Here is an 18,977-nt window from a genome sequence, read left to right on the forward strand (position 1 = left end):
CTGTTGTTTTCCTCTATTTTTTGCATTGATCGCTGAAGAAGGCTTTCTTCTCTCTTCTTGCTATTCTTTGGAACTCTGCATTCAGATGCTTATATCTGTCCTTTTCTCCTTTGCTTTTCTCCTCTCGTCTTTTCACAGCTATTTGTAAGGCCTCCCCAGACAGCCATTTTGCTTTTTTGCATTTCTTTTCCATGGGGATGGTCTTGATCCCTGCCTCCTATACAAAGTCATGAACCTCATTCCATAGTTCATCAGGCACTCTATCTATCAGATCTAGTCCCTTAAATCTATTTCTCACTTCCAGTGTATAATCATAAGGGATATGATTTAGGTCATACCTGAATGGTCTAGCGGTTTTCCCTACTTTCTTCAATTTGAGTCTGAATCTGATAATAAGGAGTTCATGATCTGAGCCACAGTCAGCTCCTGGTCTCGTTTTTGTTGACGGTATAGAGCTCCATCTTTGACTGCAAAGAATAAAATCAATCTGATTTTGGTGTTGACCATCTGGTGATGTCCATGTGTAGAGTCTTCTCTTGTGTTGAAAGAGGGTGTTTGCTATGACCAGTGCATTTTCTTGGCAAAACTCTATTAGTCTTTGCCCTGCTTCATTCTGCATTCCAAGGCCAAATTTGCCTGTTACTCCAGTGTTTCTTGACTTCCTACTTTTGCATTTCAGTCCCCTATAATGAAAAGGACATCTCTTTTGGGTGTTAGTTCTAAAAGATCTTGTTGGTCTTCATAAAACCGTTCAACTTCAGTTTCTTCAGCATTACTGGTTGGGGCATAGACTTGGATAACTGTGATATTGAATGGTTTGCCTTGGAGACAAACAGAGATCATTCTGTCGTTTTGAGATTGCATCCAAGTACTGCATTTCGGACTCTTTTGTTGACCATGATGGCTACTCCATTTCTTCTGAGGGATTCCTGCCCGCAGTGGTAGATATAATGGTCATCTGAGTTAAATTCACCCATTGCAGTCCATTTTAGTTCGCTGATTCCTAGAATGTCGACGTTCACTCTTGCCATCTTTTGTCTGACCACTTCCAATTTGCCTTGATTCATGGACCTGGCATTCCAGGTTCCAATGCAATATTGCTCTTTACAGCATTGGATCTTGCTTCTATCACCAGTCACATCCACAACTGGGTATTGTTTTTGCTTTGGCTCCATCCCTTCATTCTTTCTGAAGTTATTTCTCCACTGATCTCCAGTAGCATATTGGGCACATACTGACCTGGGGAGTTCCTCTTTTGGTATCCTATCATTTTGCCTTTTCATACTGTTCATGGGGTTCTCAAGGCAAGAATACTGAGGTGGCTTGCCATTCCCTTCTCCAGTGAACCACATTCTGTCAGACCTCTCCACCATGACCCACGCATCTTGGGTTGCCCTGCAGGCATGGCTTGGTTTCATTGAGTTAGACAAGGCTGTGGTCCTATGTGATTAGATTGACTAGTTTTCTGTGAGTATGGTTTCAGTGTGTCTGCCCTCTGATGCCCTCTTGCAGCATCTACCAACTTACTTGGGTCTCTTACCTTGGGCGTGGGGTATCTGTTCACGGCTGAAGTCATTATTAAGTCAGCAGATATATAACAGAAGTCTTTATCATATCGTTTGTGACAGTTGGACCATAAAGAAGGCTGAGTGCTGAAGAACTGATGCTTTTGACCTGTGGTGTTGGAGAAGACTCTTGAGAGTCCCTTGGACTGCAAGGAGATCCATCCAGTCCATCCTAAACAAAATCAGTCCCGAGTATTAGTTGGGAGGACTTAAGCTCCAATACTTTGGCCACCTGATACGAAGAGCCAGATCATTAGAAAAGACCTTGATGTTGGAAAGGATTGAAGGCAGAAGGAGAAGGGGATGACAGAGGGCGAGATGGTTGGATGACATCATGGACTCAATGGGTATGAGTTTGAGGAAGCTCTGGGAGTTGGTGATGGACAGGGAAGCCTGGCGTGCTGCAGTCCATGGGGTCACAAAGAGTTAGACATGACTGAGCAACTAAACAACAAAATCATATCTTAGATTAATATGAGGGGACACAAAGATTTCTGAGACAGAGCTTTGGTCCAAAAGCATGTCACCAACACAGCCACCAAGGAAGCCCCCATGAATAGAGCCAGTGAAGAATATAAAGCACAACACAAGGTGGCAGACATCAATCCTACAGGGAAGGACGGTGTCTAGGAAAAGTTCCTAAAAGGGGTAATGAATGAGAAACAATATATGCTACCAGGAGACATTGCTTAATGGGACAATCTAGTTTTTCAGAAGTCAGAAAATAATACCATAGGATCTTCTGTAAATATATTAAGTGATAAAAGCAAGACACACAACACAACTCAGTGTGAAGGAACACACATAGAATAAATAGTGGGTATAATTCTTCAAACTATTAAAACTTGTCATCTCTGCGTACTGGGACTATGGGTGGTTTTTATTTTCTTCCATATATGAGTGCAGTTTTTCATTTCATGAAACAAGAAGTATGACTATAAAATGAGAAAGAAAATACTCTTTTTAAAAGAAGGTGAGCATATAGCATTGAAAATGTAATTTGGGAAAAGTGATATTTTCTAAGCTCAAAATTCTGGTCCCTGGACTGTAGAAAACTAAAGGCTACATTTGTTGCAAATAAAATTTTATTTACTTGGCCCTAGAGCAAGCGTAAGCTTCAGTCAATAAACTCTGAAAAATCCGCTACTCTTTGGACCGGTCTCCTGAGTGAGATGTGACTTTTGTGATTTGATTTGGAGACGATGGAAGGGTAGCCTGCAGAGAACAGTGAAGGGAAGCTGTGGAGAGTTGCATATAGCTTTCTGAAGCTTGAGAATGTGTTCAGAGTAGTCTGTGCCATTCTTTCTCAAGAAATGTCGGCCCATTAGATAATGAGGCATTCATTTTACTATAGACCCTTTCATGCCTCACATTCTCTGAGTACTTTACTGCTTTTCTCCTGCTGAAACTGTATTCCCCCACAAAGGTCCCTGTCATCTAAGAGTAGCCCCAGGAAGACCAGGTTGGCTCTCCCCACACCCTACTCATCTTTTCCAGCATCATATTTTGATGAAGTATGTATCTTCATCAGAGCTCTTATCACACTACCCAGAAACATTCTGATTTTTGCATGTATCCCTCAGTGGACTGTGGTTACCATGAGGCAGGACCTAGCATCATCCTCTCCTAAATATCCGGTCCTGTCAGAGTACTGCAAATATGATTTGTTGTTTTTCAGTCACTAAGTCATGTCTGGCTCCTTGTGACTCCATGAGTTGGAGCATGCCAAGGTTCCCTAACCTTGACTATCTCCCAGAGTTTGTTCAAATTCACATCCATCGAGTCCATGATAGAAGATGACTAAGTAGTTGATCTGTTGTTGTTTAGTTGCCAAATAGTGTCCAACTCTTTCGCGACCCCATGGACTATAGCCCACCAGGCCCTTCTGTCCATGGATTTCCCAGGCAAGAATATTACCGTTTCCTCCTCCAGGGGATCTTCCTGACCCAGGGATCGAACCCACATCTCTTAAGTCTCTGGCATTGGCAGGCGAATTTTTTTTTTTTTTTTTTTTTTTACCACTGAGCCATCTGGAAGCCCATAAGGACTATGGCAATAGTCTAATAACCAACTGATTTATTACATAGTATGTCCAAACTGTTATTGAAATGATCTTCCTAAATCACTATTGATGTCGTGTTACTCTCCTGTCTCATGTCTCCTCACTACTTACAGGAAGTCTTCTTAGGCAGTAGGTTGTATTCTCAGTAAAGCAGTCTCTGAGGCAGAGTTAAGTGTATAGGATGTTTATCAGGAAGTGCCTTTGAGGTCAACACCTACTGAAGGGAGGAGAAAGAAGCAAGAGAGGGTGGCGAGAAACATTAAGTTGTGATGTGGGCCTACTAGCAACCTCTGTTTATTTCCTTTCCCTAATGTTCCAACCTCCAACCATACTTATCTGATTGCAGCTTCTCATTAGCTCAGCTCAAGATATCCATCTTTCTCTTTTAGATATACTGATCATTCTCTCCTCTGATCTCTCATAATACCCTGTACAGACGTCTGTATTATACTTACTGATTTATATGCCTATCTCTACTAGATGCTAAGCTTATGGAGATCAGGCAACCAACTTACTCATCACTTTTTCTAAAAGACAAGAACACATATAATGTATCTGGCCAATAATATCCACTTACAAAAATAGTATGGAAAGGATGGATAAATGGATGTATGGATGGAAAAAAGGACAGAAGCATTATGACCATTCCTTCCCATAAAATGTACCTTGGGATCATTGTGAGACAATGAATCACGCATCAGTTCTAGTGTAGCATTTCAGAGAATGATGCCATTCCCGGATTGGGATGGGAGAGAGACAGGGAAGAGCAGAGGCAATGTGACTTAAACAGATGAGGCCCAAAACCCAGACAAGTGAGCAAAGCCAGGTTTAAGCAGGAAGATGCAATAAGAAAGCTAGGGTACAGACTCCAGGTGGTCTAATAGGAATAATTCCTGAAACAATAGGAATCAGGATCCTTGTCAAGGAGAGGGAAAAAAAAAAAAACACCTAGGAATCCAGAGGCGTGTTTTAGAACTAAAGCCCTAGTCAATGATTTATAGAATCCCAGAATGCTAGGAAAGGTCTTAGAATTATTCATTAACATTCTTTATTTTTCAGAGGAGAAATGTTAAGTTCCTAGGAAATACGAGGTCAGAATCCATCCATTCATCCATCCATCCATCCAACCATTCATCTACCTACCTACCCATGCAATTATTCATACATTCAGTATTCATTTGCAGTTAGTGAGAGCCTGCTACATTTAGGTACGCTGCTGGTAAAACTGGGAATACAAGCATGAACAAGTCATGTTCCTTTCCATCAAGTAGCCCACAGTGTGCTAGAAAAGAAAGCAATATAATCAAAAGGCTACAATTTAAAATGATGGGTGCCTTAATGTAAGATTGTCGGGGCATTGGAGATGCCAAGCATGCAGCTCTCAGATTGACCCTGTGGACGAAATTGGCAAGTCTTCCAGGAACAGATAATAGTTGTGAGCCACAAGGATGAAGTCTGATATGAAATCAGAAATTCTGAGAACCAGCATCTCCCTGCCTTTTCTCCACCCAGGTTCAGAACAGATACCAAACGTGAGCAGAGTTGAGAAGATGGATGTGCCTGGACTGAAAGAAGAATAGGAGTTGATTTCTGACATGGCACTATCTGTGTTTAGTTTCCCCTTCTACCTCCTTCTACTCCAGGAGTTACCAAAGATCATAACATAAGCAGCTCTGGATCATTTTAGGTTTGCTTAGTCAAACTTATTAGTTAGTGTCCACTTATCTGTCTTTATTTAAGTAACAGAAAGAAAGGGAAAAGGAGGAGGAATGAGAGGGAGGGAGGAAGCCCTCCTAAAACAAAGAATGAAAACCAGCACCTCCTGTTCTGAGGCTTGATCGTGAATATGGCTTCATGTTACTTTAGTAGCACAATGATGCCGCAAACCCTTCAAGGATCAGGCGTGAAGCCAACCCCTCATAAAAACCTCTCCTGTGAGTTTCTTTAATGAATCAGGTCAGACTGACACAACATTTCCCAGATATACTCTTAGGAAATAAACCGGGAAGAGATGTTGGGTATGCAATTTAACTTGATGAAAATTTGCTTCAAAAAGAGAATAATTTTCCAAGCAGTCATACTAACTCATGACTCTTAAATTTTTATCAGCAGCTATGCTAACACTGAAGCTCTCTCACAGGAAAATATGGCAGGAGAGTTAAAAGAAAGAGTTAAAAAGAAACAGCTTAAAAATGTAAAAATCAAAGAATACAAAATATGTTTAATATGTCTCATTTTGGTATTCAGATATAAGTTGAAATTTAAAAATAAATAAACAAATAAATGACATGTGCCCAAACTGAACTCAAACAGCGCTCACCCAGTTTCACCATAGAAATAGAAAGAGACTAAAAGGCTAAATTTTGGTCAAAGATTAAGGACCAAACATTATGACCAATGATGACCAACTATTAGTATAACACCACAGAAACTGCCTGAGAATACTAGGCAGTCCCCATATCTTTTTAACATTTTCTTTCCATTTTGAAACAGAAAAACATGACAATGAGGGACTTGATGAGAAAACTGCTCCTATTATTTATCCATTGGTTAGCTGGCAGTTAAATTTCATTTTAGGTCTAGACCCTGAAACATGATTATATCACAAATACGCAAAAAGCCCATGTCTTTCCCTGTTCCTTCACCTTGAACATTAGATCACTCTTCCTTCATCTGGGCATTGTCTCTTCCCATAGGATTTGCACTAAATTGAAAAAACTTATGAACACTCTGAAGTCAAGACCTGAGTCTTTATCTTAATGTCTCTCCACCAAAACCTCATTTACGACCAGCTATTAGTACATGGGCTTGCCCCTGGCCCAGAGGGGAAAGCCTCTGCCTGCAACGCGGGAGACCCGGGTTCTATCCCTGGGTCGGGAAGATCCCCTGGAGAAGGCAATGGCAGCCCACTCCAGTCCTCTTGCCTGGAGAATCCCATGGACGGAGGAGCCTGGTGGGCTGCAGTCCCCGGGGTCGCAAAGAGTCAGACACGACTGAGCGACTTCACTTTCACTTTTCACTTTCATGCATTAGAGAAGGAAACGGCAACCCACTCCAGTGTTCTTGCCTGGAGAATCCCAGGGACGGGGGAGCCTGGTGGGATTCCATCTATGGGGTCGCAAAGTCGGACATGACTGAAGCGACTTAGCAGCAGCAGCAGCAGCAGCATTAGTATGTCACCAGGCCCATTTGAGAATCCTCAGTTGACTGAAATGAAAACAATAGTCACTATAGAATCTGGAATCAACAACATTTGTACTAATGTTCACTATACTTGACTTGCTAAGGCAGAGACAGTGGGCTCACAGAGGATATGAAATATTTTAAACAAGAATAAAAATAAAAATGACTTTTTGTCTCATCCCATGTAAAATTTAAAAATAAACTAACTAGAGCCATTAATTCTTGACCCAAATTTGGCCTTTTAGTTTCAAAAACAAAATAAAACAAATTACTTCTCTAGTTCAAACAACCTCCAAAGAAAATTCACTGATATTTCACCACTGAAATTTTCTAGGATCACATAATCATTCCAGAAAAGGCGTTCCATCTCTCAAGTCTAACCTGAACTTCTGTGTCCAAATATAAATTTATTCCCTGTTGACCTAATCACAGATATCCCAGAGAATAACTTTTCCCTATTCATATGTAATACTCTGTTTGAAATTTTTTAAATTGTACTTATTAGTACTTTATTTGTAGCTTATTTCTTTCAGACAGTAAGCTATTACCATGAGTCTAACCCTTGATACTTATTTCATCCAGAACTAAGTCTGAGCCCTGGCTCTGTTGCTTCTAAGCTGTGTGCCATTGGTAATGTTACTCTACTTCTTTGATCCTCCGTTTCCTTTTTTTTTTTTTTTTTAGTGTTTCATTCTGCTTTAATTTTTTCAATTAATTAATTAATTTTGATTGGAGGATAATTACTTTACAATATGGTAATGGTTTTTGTCATACATCGGCATGAATCGGCCACAGATGTACATGTGTCCCCCCATTCTGAAACCCCCTCCCCCCTCCCTCCCCACCTGATCCCTCTGGGTTGTCCCGGAGCACCAGCTTTGAATGTCCTGCTTCATGCCTTGAGCTTATGCTGGTCAGCTGTTTTACATATGGTAATATACATGTTTCAGTGCTATTCTCAAATCATTGATGGAGTTTAGTCTTTAGCCTTTCTTTCTACAGCTACGGCTCTAATAATGAAAAGACTCTTCTCTGATGCACACGTTACTATTCAAAATATTTTTTTCATAGAGGCAGAACTAACCATGATGTTCTTATGTAAGTTAAACATTACTTGCCCCTCTCCTGACCTTTTCAGCATTTCAGGGGGCCCTCCACATTCAGACGGCTTCCCAGGCTGAACCATAAAACAGGCCTCCAACTACCAGGTACATGTGACAGTTCAGGATGTGCGTTCTTCCTGAATGCTAAACTGCTTCCAGCCTTTGCTGAGTTCTGGCTACAGGATTCCAGCTGGAGCACTGCAGAGATCCTAGGATTCCGTCTCATAGCACCGTGTTGATTTATAGGTCTCTCCTCTTGTACTCCTGGATGAGGCAACAATAAGGCACAAACCTACTTTCTCCATCACAAATAGAGACCTGCCAGGTCAGTTTTCAACTTCCCAACATCTTAATTCCATCGAGTCCAGGGGATCTAGTTACAGACAGCAAAGTTGGAAGGACATTCTGAATTCCAGACAGTTTGGGGTAAGCTGGGAGATGGCGAGGCCAGGAAAAGAAGAGAGACTACGACACAAAGAAACGGCTGTGTTTTCTGAGGGGACAGCTTCCCAGATGTTATGCCTGGACAGCTTATCATTGAGATAAGGAGCTTAGATGCCTTGCAATTCTGTAACTCCCAAGGGCAACCTCACAGTCAGCCTACGGCAAGCCCTGTGCCACTTCTGAAGGGGTCTCCGGTGGTGAGTAGACCAGCATTCTCCCCTCCACTGCTTCAGAGCCCAGTGACTGAGGAGATCCAAGCGCTTCATCCTCCGTGTTCTCCAGGTCAGCTTTAGTAAAGGTGTTTTGTTCTCAGAAGACCTGTAACTGGCAAAATGCTAAGAACCCCATTTCCTTCCATCTTGCTAAAATCACCGAGTTCCCTGTCCTCGCTATAACTTTTCAGTGAGAATATTCTGTGTAACAGGAAGCAAGAATAACTTCTGCTTATGATTAGAAAAACCAGATGGACGCAATAATCATTTTTTAAAATACATTTTCAGTTGGGCTCCTGCCTTTAATCCCCTTATCACTGTGTCACTACCAAAATTTTAAGGCTATGAAAAAAATACTTGGTAAAATTCCCTCCAGAAGGAAAAAAAAAAAAAAAAAGACCTCAGCCAAAAATGATGTCAGGGGCACTAAGAACACTAGTTCTTTCGAATGGGTAAAAAGGGAGTGAGAAGGTGCTGAGGGTAAATCTTGGCTTTCCAAATAGAAAGCCATGAGAGCAGCCGGAAAGAAATGGAATATTTTTTAAAATGTGACAAGTGGCTTTCTGCTTCTTATATTAGCTATTAACTGCTGGGACTCATTAGGCATGGTAAGCGAAAGGCAATAATTGGATGTGGGAACACTCTGCAGGACCACAATGGGATTCCTATTTCTAGCGTCCACTGTAATTATGAATCATCCTCAATATATGGGACTTATAGAAGAAATGCTGCCCTTGAATCAAGCTAGCCTTGTTCACGGTATTTTTATCCTAGGTTTAACACATGGAAGTAGGCATTTGATTTACTGGAGACAGAAAACCTATTGCTTTAGCCTCTCTTTGGTGCTTCTGAGCACAGTGCAGGCAGTCCTGCTAGGAGGGGTTTGAGGAGATGGGAAAGATGAGAGGCCCCATGTCCTCCCAGAGCTCACTTTCTCCCCTTCCTTCCAGCCCATTCCAGGCCTTATAGCTGTTTCTCATTATGCATGTGTGCATGCTAAGTAGCTTCATCACGTCTGACTCTTTGTGACCCTACGGACCCTAGCCCACCAGGCTCCTCTGACAATGGGATTCTCCAGGCAAGAGTACTGGAGTGGGTTGCCATTTCCTCCTCCAGGGGATCTTCCCAACCCAGGGATACAACCCCTGTCTCCTACGTTTCATCACTGGCAGGAGGATTCTTTACCACTAGGGCCACCTTTCTCATTGCAGCCGTATTTTTTCTAAGGCCTTCACCCTCTCCTACAGGGTCTTCTCTCAGGCAGTCTCCTTTCCCCAACCAGGTCAGCCCCCTGGACCAAAAGCTACTTATCAATCTCTTCAGCCATCCCTGGACATACCTTCAGCCTAACGAGCCTCTCTACCTACACTGACATTCAACCTACCCACTCCCACCATCTAAACAATCCCTAAAACTGCATCTTTCAGAAAGCCATCTCTTCGTGAACAGCCCAGCAGAAGTAACTGTCAAGTTCTGAGTTTCCATTTTAAGAAATCAATCATGCATGCGCAGAATGTTGGGGTTACTGTCAAAAGGTTCTGAGATAACCGCTAATGGGAAGCTTAGTAATAGATCTGAGCAAATGCGGTGCTATTGCCAAAATGCTCTTGCCTTCAGAACCTAACAAAAACGACAATCCTTTTATAGGCTGTATCAATCATCTGTCAGTATATAACACCTGGAAACTGTGTTCATATCTAGAACATTGGAAAAACAGAGTGCACACAAAGAGAAACGAGCAAAATCCTTAGTGACTCAGGAAGCATGTCAAAAGGACAGTAGAAATCTGTAGGGATATTGAAGACCAGTGGGCCGTTTATGCACCCAGCCTGCTCCTCCTGACTGCTCGTTGTCTCTTCTGTCCCCGTCGTTACACCAGCACATACTCAATCCCCGTGATCTGCCCTGTGATAGGCGCTGGAGAGATAAAGCTGATCGATTAGAGCCTCATCTTTGATACCAGTTCCTGAGGCTCCCAGTCACTCACCCTCAGAATCTGTACACTGGACATAGCGGTGCGAGCTCTAATTGCTTTGTGATGGGTGTCCCTTATGCATGCTTTAGTTACTATTATTATTTGAATGAACATCATTGCATAGTGGAAAGAACATGAAGTTTCCAGTCAAGTATAACTGGGCTAAAATTCCTTTCTGATCATTACTACCTGTGAAACCTCAATTTAAACTATGCTTGCACTGTATAGTCCATGGAGTCACAAAGAGTTGGACACGACTTAGCAACTGAGCAACAACAACAGCATAGTGAGGATAACAGTAGCTAATAATGGTGATTCACCCAACAAAAAGTCTGCAGTAAGGTAGCTAGTCAACAATGTTAGTTTCTAAATCTCTCTGCTATTCTTACTAGTCTGAAAGCCCCTCTAAACGTCTTTGCATTTCTTCCGGTACATAATTCAGGCCCTAATGTGCCTGACAGTTGTTTGCTAGGTTACATGTTCTATTGGATGAGCTGCCGAGTTGGAGTTTCTTTGCCTCCGTGGATTGTTACAAAGATAACTAAGTGAAGGAATAGGCAGGCTTTTTAAAGAGCGTAAAGCACGCTACCTACATGTGGCAGTAGTGACAAGCATGACCTTGACAGAAAGGACACAGAATACAAGCGTCACTCACAGTGTCAGAGACAGGAAGGCTGAGGTAGGAAGAGCTGCTGCTAACGATCTGTGGTAGCTCACTGCCTGAAGTATAATAACTGGTGTAATTCTCAGATCAGCTGTATTATTTCCTTTATTAATGGGAAAGAGATTGTCGTACCATGGGATTTGGGGATCTCCTTAAGAGCACACATCCAGTAAGTGACAGAACTGTGATTCAAACTCACTTGGTTTGATTCCAGGCTAAGTATTAATATAAAAAACTCCATTGTCAGGTCAAAACCAGGGTGGTGCCACAACTTTGGTCAATAGCATGCTCAATCTGTATATGTAGAAACAAGAGAATTTTTTTTTCCAGAAACCTGAGACTGTTTCCAGTCTCACACAGCATATCCTTTGCCATGTGGAAATAGGCCTCTTTGTACCCTGAGAATAATGGACTGGACTTGGCAGAGATTACTGTGATGAAAGCCACTCTGCCTGACTGTGGCTCCATTCAGATACTCTCACTTATTCTGTCAAATCTGCTTGCTTAGTGCACTTGAAAATGCCTGTGCTTTTCCCACAGGCAACTCCTCAGGCAAAGACTATTGCTTTTTCCTTGTCATCAGAGCTTCAAGGATAATTGGAAGGTATCTGTGAGTGTTGACACTTCTATAGCAGCTGTTGACTTGCTCTCACTCACAACAGTGGAAAATGCTTTAATTTCTAAAGAAACGAATCTTCACCTAAGTCCAGCTAAATGGATGCTGTGACAGTTCGCCATGCAAAGCCAGACATGCTAAGAAACCTTCCTTTAGCCGTATGAGTCCAAATGATTCCTGAAAACAGAGTCAGGTCCCAGATTACACAGCCAGTAAGCGGGAGAGCTGTGATTCTGATCCCGGTCTGTCTGACCAAAGTTACTGTTCCCTCTAATCTTTAAAACAAAGCTGTGTCCTAAAGATCTGCTTTGAAACGACCTAGATACGCAGATGTTAGTTGTTGGGTCAATGCTCTCATTCTCAGTTCTCACACTTCTGTGTGTGCAAATTTATTATATGCGCTTGATTTCTCCACATGGCTTCTGCAGACACAACGCGTGAAGAAACTTTGGCATCCAAAAAAGAAGTGAAGTCCCAGTTTGGTTTACGATAGATAAGTGATTGAAACACCAGGTAAGGTGTCTGTATCTCATAGCAACTTAGAGTAGTGGCTTTGAGTCACACAGCCTGGGGTTGAATGTTATTTCTTCAACTTGCTAACTTTGCAGATGATGCCCTTCTTTCGAGTTCAGGCTCTTCACCTGTTATATTGCTCATGCAGTGCATTTAAACCGACAGCTGTAGTGTCCCTTGGAACAGGCTGGAACCTGTAGTCAGAAGGGTGAGCAGGTGGACAAGCTCCCAGCGCCCTTAGAGCAATGCAGAGGACATACTTGGGATGAGCCGCAGCCGGATGCACTGTGGAGTCCGGTCCAGGAAAGGACCCCCTCTCCAATAGGAGACAAGGAGTTGGAGGGCCTGCATCACAGCTGCCATTTCTGCCCATGAGTTCCGGTTTGTGTTGTGATGCCTCTGTGTTTGTGCAAGCTCCTGCTACAATGGCGGCTCCTCTAGCATACAGAGAGCATGAAGCAGTGGGCATGACTTGGCACAAGCTGGAACCCATGGGTGGAAGGGCCAGCAGACACATAACAAATTGAAGCATCGGTGCTGAAGTTAGGAACTGTTTTGAGAATTTAATTAGAAGACGTAAGTACACAGCAGTTCCTGGAACCTGGTAAAGTTTGGGGAACAGTTAAGGGTGATGATGATAAGGATAATGGTGGTGATGATGATCATATTCGTGATTATGTGATAAGATCCTAATAAAACATCCTCATCCTTTACTCTGTGTTAGGCGCCATGCTACTGCTGGGCATATTACCTGAGTTAGATCTCACAAAAACGTTGAAAAGGATATTTGTTTTGTAGATGAAAAATCTAGGGCTCAGAGATAAGACCCAGGTGTTCTGGCTCCAAGCATTCATTATACTATAAAGTCTTATTAAGAGCCCTTTTTATTTAAAAAATGATCATAGGCTCATTTTTCTATGTAAGATTTTGTATATTTCAAATAATTTTATACACATTCTCTAGGTATTGCTGATGTGTGGGAAGGAGTTGTTGAAAAATATGCTAATATGCAAATCAGAAATCAAATCATATTTTTCCCCTTTTAAAACCCAGTAGGACCATTAGAAGAGCTTCCATTGAAAATTCTGCTAAAAGCATATATGAGTGTGGATTTAGAGCACCTGGAATGCTCATAAATTGCTGGCTAGAAAACGAGCAATTTCTTATGAATATAACATACATCAATCCTGTGACCCATCAATTCCACTCTGAGATATATATTCAAGAGAATGAAAACAAATGTCCATAAAAATACTTACACATGAATATTCATAGTCACTTTATTCATAGCAATCTAAACTTGTAAATAGCCCAAATGTTCATCAATAGAAAAATGGACAAACAAGCTTTGGTAAACTCATATATTGGAATCCTAGTCACAGCAACATGGATGCATCTTAAAACTCATTTGTCTGAGTGAAGGGGTAAAGTAGTATACACTGTTTGACTTCATTTTCATGAAGCACTTGGATAGGTAAAACTATTCTGTGATAATGTTTAGAACAGTGATCATCTAAGCGTTGGGGATTGGCTTAAAGGGGCATGAAGGAGTGAGTGATCTAGAGTGATGAAAATGCTCGTTGTCTTAACAGGAATATATTCAACAAAGCTCGTTGTACAGTAAGATCTGTACATTGCGCTAGGTATAAATTATCTTAGTTAGATCTCATAAATTATACCTTGATAAAAAGAAAATGCAATAGAAGCTATAATTTGATTTTTCATCAGAATAGTATTTCATTTCATCTCTTCAGATAGAGGATTAGTTTTAAGGCTATCCACAAGGACTAATTCTGAGACAATTTTTATTGCTAAAGTTCCAGACCAAACTGCTTTTACTGCTACACAGAGACTGATGGTTACAATCCCCCACCCAGTACGCAATCACCCTTTCTACTTCCGTAATTCCCAAGTTTAGCTGCATATGAACCACCAGCTAAAGAACACAGGCCTCAGCCTTTCTTAAAGCTAGCTCTGGACATAAGATTTCATGCATGCTCAGTCATGTCTGACTGTTTATGATCCCACAGACCATAGCCCGCCTGGCTCCTCTTGGATAACATTTTTCAGGCATGAATACTGGAGTGTGTTGCCATTTCCTCCTCCAGGAGATCTTCCCAGTCCAGGAGTGGAACCAATGTCTCCTGCACCAGCCGGTGGGTTCTTTACCTCTGAGCCACCTAGACTTATAAGTTCTGCCTAGCTGAACATAAGCAACTTCTGCATTATTATCTTACAAGGGAAAAAGTGTGCTTTCTCCTCTCCTTTAACCTTCTCTGCTGGCCAAAATGTACTTCCAGCAATTATAATATTGAACTACTTTTCAACACGTGGGTAAGACAATGATGGAGCCTAAAGATAAAAGGAGCTTGGGTTCTCAACCTGCAGAATCACCAACGTTGCCCTGGGCCACTTAACAAGACTTCTAAAGGAGAAAGAAACAAATTTCTCTCTTCTTTATGCTACTGTAGTTGGGGTGTCTTGTTAATAGCCACCTCATCCACATCCTGCTTAAGAAAACCACCCTATGTGTAAGCAAACTCTTCATGATCATGCTTCAGGGATCCACTAAACATCTGCTTGAGAAGAGGCTCCCAGAAGGATGTGAGGCAGAGGTCACTTTCAAACTGGATCTTCAGCATCCACAAATGAACCTCCAGCCCCAAGGGAGGCAGCATCCCTGAAAGATACAGAGTAGACGGCATCTCCAGCTGCCCTGTGCAGCTCACGAGCTTCTGCATAAGCATTACATTCTAGGGTTTGAATGCAACGTTTGAATGAGGGTTTACAGAGACAGCATATGTACCTTAAATGAAGCTCCAGCCTGTTTCTCCAAAGAGAGCACTATGGAGCAAATCCAGAATGCTTCTAGGTGCTTTTTTCCTTGACTCCTCAGAGAGATTGTTTCTCTCTCCATCCGATTTGACTTTGAAGATTTCATTGCATCTCATCAGTTCAGCTTGCCTGGTGGCTCAGTTGGTAAGGTATCCACCTGCAAAGCAGGAGACCCAGGTTTGATCTCTGAATGAGGAAGATCCCCTGGAGAAGGAAATGGTAACCTACTCCAGTATACTTGCCTGGAGAATTCTATGGAGAGAGGAGTCTGGTGGGCTGTGGTCCATGGGGTCTCAACACAACTGATTACTTATTTTATCTTCACTTGCTTCCAGTTTTGACACAGCAAGCCTGTTATATCCCTTGCTGCATTTTAATCAGCCTGTATGATCTGTATGATAACCTCTGGGTCAATACTTAATTTTCTGACATGAATATGTGCCAGAGACTTAATTCACTTCTTAGGTAATACATTACCCTTTGCACTTCCCAAAGTAAATTCACTTTTTTCAGCATATTCAATCTCCCAACAAGCCTTGGGCTAAGCAGAAAGTTTAAGTATTTCCATCTCACAGATGAGATACTTGAGGCACAGAAAAATAACATGGCCAAGATTACATAAAGAGATGGTGTGAAACTGGGTCATCTGATTGAGTCTAATACGCTCTTCATGAAACAACAGTCTCCTTTTGCAGTTAATTGACTGTCACTGAACAGTATACAAAAGAGAATTGCCACCACATCAGAGTTTCATTTCCAAACAAATGCCGCATTATGAAAAGCGGTTAAATATTAAGGTTGTCATCTCTTCATTTTCAGTGATCTATGCGTGCGTAATGTAGCAAGTTAACAGAGATAATGGGATCATAATCTCTGGATTATGCAGGATCAGAGATACAAGCAGAGTACTTATGTCTACACAAGGGGATGATGAGTAGGGACAAAAAAAGAAGGGTTTTTCATTCCCACAATTTAATCTTCCCTCCCTGTTTTGGCAAATGGCAGCAACATCAGTCTAGCTGTCTAAGACAGAAAGTTGACTTCATCCAAGACATTTCCCTCTCAATCATTTCCCGCAACAATCATCTGCTAAGTTGTATTCTTTCAACCTCTTTAATATCTCAAAAGATATGTCCTACACATTTTCTGATGCTTACTATGTGGGCCTTTACGATATCCAGCCTGGTTTAATCGGTAATATTAGGACTTTTATCCTTGTCTCTACTTGTTACCTCTTCCATTCCTTCCTGCACACTGTTGCCTCGTGATCTTTCTATAAGACGGATCCGGCCCTGACCCTTCCTGTTTAATCTGCTTTCATTGCTTCCTTTAATTTTCTGGATGGAACTTAGATTCTTCATCAGCGCATACAAGGCCCTTCTTATCTGATACCCTCACATGTCTGCAGATTCCCTTCTCCCTCTTCTCTGCATCCATACTTTGTTCTGCCCAAACCAAGCTATTAACACTTAGCTTTTTCCAGTGCCTGCCTCATTCTGTTTGCTTTCTTTATGCCACAGTTTGAAAACGCCAATATTGTTAGAGACCAGATGAGTGTGTAAAACAGCTGGAGTTTAAGGTAATAGGGAGCAGTGAAAACTATGGCAAGTGTGCAAAACCCCACTGAAAGTCAAATTTAAAACTCTATGCTGAGACCAAACGGAACTTTTCTGAAGAACTATTCTAACTGCAGGCAGCCAGGCTATAGCTTTGATGTTTCTGTACAGGCTATTTCACTGATCAGCAAGATCTTGTTCCTCTTCTACTTCGTCTCATCACAACTAAACCTTTAATGCTCAACTTGATCATCACTGCCTCTGATTGCAGGACTCTTCATTTTGTATAAATTCTCTCCTAATGTGGCCCTTTTATATTTTTCTGCCACCTCCTTTATGACATGGTATCCTTGAAGGCAAAGATTGGCTATGTCTTATTGAACCTCAGCTTCTGGTGCCTAGCATACGGTTGGTGCTCATTAAGTTATTTGAGTGGATGAGTGTGTCAATCAATTTGTGTTTGAATGGAATGGATTTCTGTGAGTAAATGACCTCCATTTTGATTCTGAGTCATGTTGGGACAGACTGTGTTGATGCGGAATGAGATTTCCTTCATCAAATCCACCCTGTTTCCTTGAAGAAGGAATATTTTCTATAGCTCTGAGGTAATATTTCTCTTTAAGGTCCCCACGTTCCCCTTTTCATTTTAAGTAGATGAATGTCAGTAATCTGGGCTTGTGCAGAAATACCCTTTCTTCCTGAAAAAATGCAACTAAGGTTTTGCTTGGTTTTCTTTTGCAGTTAATTGACTGTCACTGAACAGTATACAAAAGAGAAGTGCCACCACGTCAGAGTTTCATTTCCAAACAAATGCCGCATTGTGAAAAGCGGTTAAATATTAAGATTGTCATCTCTTCATTTTCAGTGATCTATGCGTGCGTAATGTAGCAAGTTAACAGAGATAATGGGATCATAATTGGCTTGGAAAATGAGGTTAGAGGAATAATGGCATGAGATGGACTTCGGAAGGAATGAAGGAGGCAAATTCTCAGCATCCCTGGTGTAAAGAGAAGAGCAAGTCGCCAGCAGAAGAGCACCCTCCTAGGCAGTGCCCTGCTTCAGTGAGCTTGGTAACCAAGTGTGATGGGGCAAAAAGAACAAACTTAGCAAATGCCCCTAGAGGGAAGGTAAGAACTCATTTGTTCCATTGAACAATCAGGTGCTTCATAAATTTGTTGTTGTTTTTCAATCACAAGCCGTGTCTGACTCTGCCCCCCCATGAACTGCAGCACCCCAGATTTCCCTGTTCTTAACTAACTCTCAGGGTTTGCTCAAACTCATGTCCATTGAGTCAGTGATGCCATCCAACCACCTCATCCTCTGTTGCCCTCTTCTTCTCCTGCCTTCAATCTTTCCCAGCATCAGAATCTTTTCCAATGAGTGCATTCTTTGCATTAGGTGACCAAAGTATTGGAGCTTCAGCTTCAGTTCAGTACTTCCAATGAATATTCAGGACTGATTTCCTTTAGGATTGACTGTTTTGATCTCCTTGCAGTCCAAGGGACTCTCAAGAGTCTTCTCCAACACCACAGTTCAAAAGCACAATTCTTCAGCATTCAGCCTTCTTTATGGTCTAGTTCTCACATACATACATGACTACTGGAAAAACCATAGCTTTGACTATATGGACCTTTGTTGGCAAAGTGATATCTCTGCTTTTTAATATGCTTTTTAGCTTTGTCATAGCTTTTCTTCCAAGGAGCAAGTGTCTTTTAATTTTGTGGCTGCAGTCACCATCTGCAGTGATTTTAGAGCCCCCAGAAATAAAGTTTGTTACTGTTTCCATTTTTTTCCCCATCTATTTTCCATTAGGTGATGGGAGTGGATGTCATGATCTTCATTATTTGAATATTGAATTTAAGCCAGTTTTTTCACTCTCTTCTTTCACCCTCTGATCAAGAGGCTGTTTAGTTTCTTTCTACTTTCTGCCATTATAGTGGTATCTATCATCTGAGGTTGTTGATATATCTCCTGGCAATCCTGATTCCTGATTGTGACTCTTCCAGCCTGGCATTTCACATGATGCACTCTGCATGTAAGTTGAATGAACAGAGTGACAATATACAGCCTTGATGTACTCCTTACACAATTTTGGAACCAGTTTGTTGTTCCATGTCTGATTCTAACTGTTGCCTCTTATCACAAGGAAGGAGAAATAGAAGGACAGACATCCAAGCATGACAGTGTGACAGAGCTCTGAATGCAGATCTTTGATGGGGCATCAAGCTGCTGCCAAGTTAGAATGAGAT

Source organism: Ovis aries, chromosome 21 (assembly GCF_016772045.2).
Source record: "Ovis aries strain OAR_USU_Benz2616 breed Rambouillet chromosome 21, ARS-UI_Ramb_v3.0, whole genome shotgun sequence".
Classification (NCBI taxonomy): domain Eukaryota; kingdom Metazoa; phylum Chordata; class Mammalia; order Artiodactyla; family Bovidae; genus Ovis; species Ovis aries.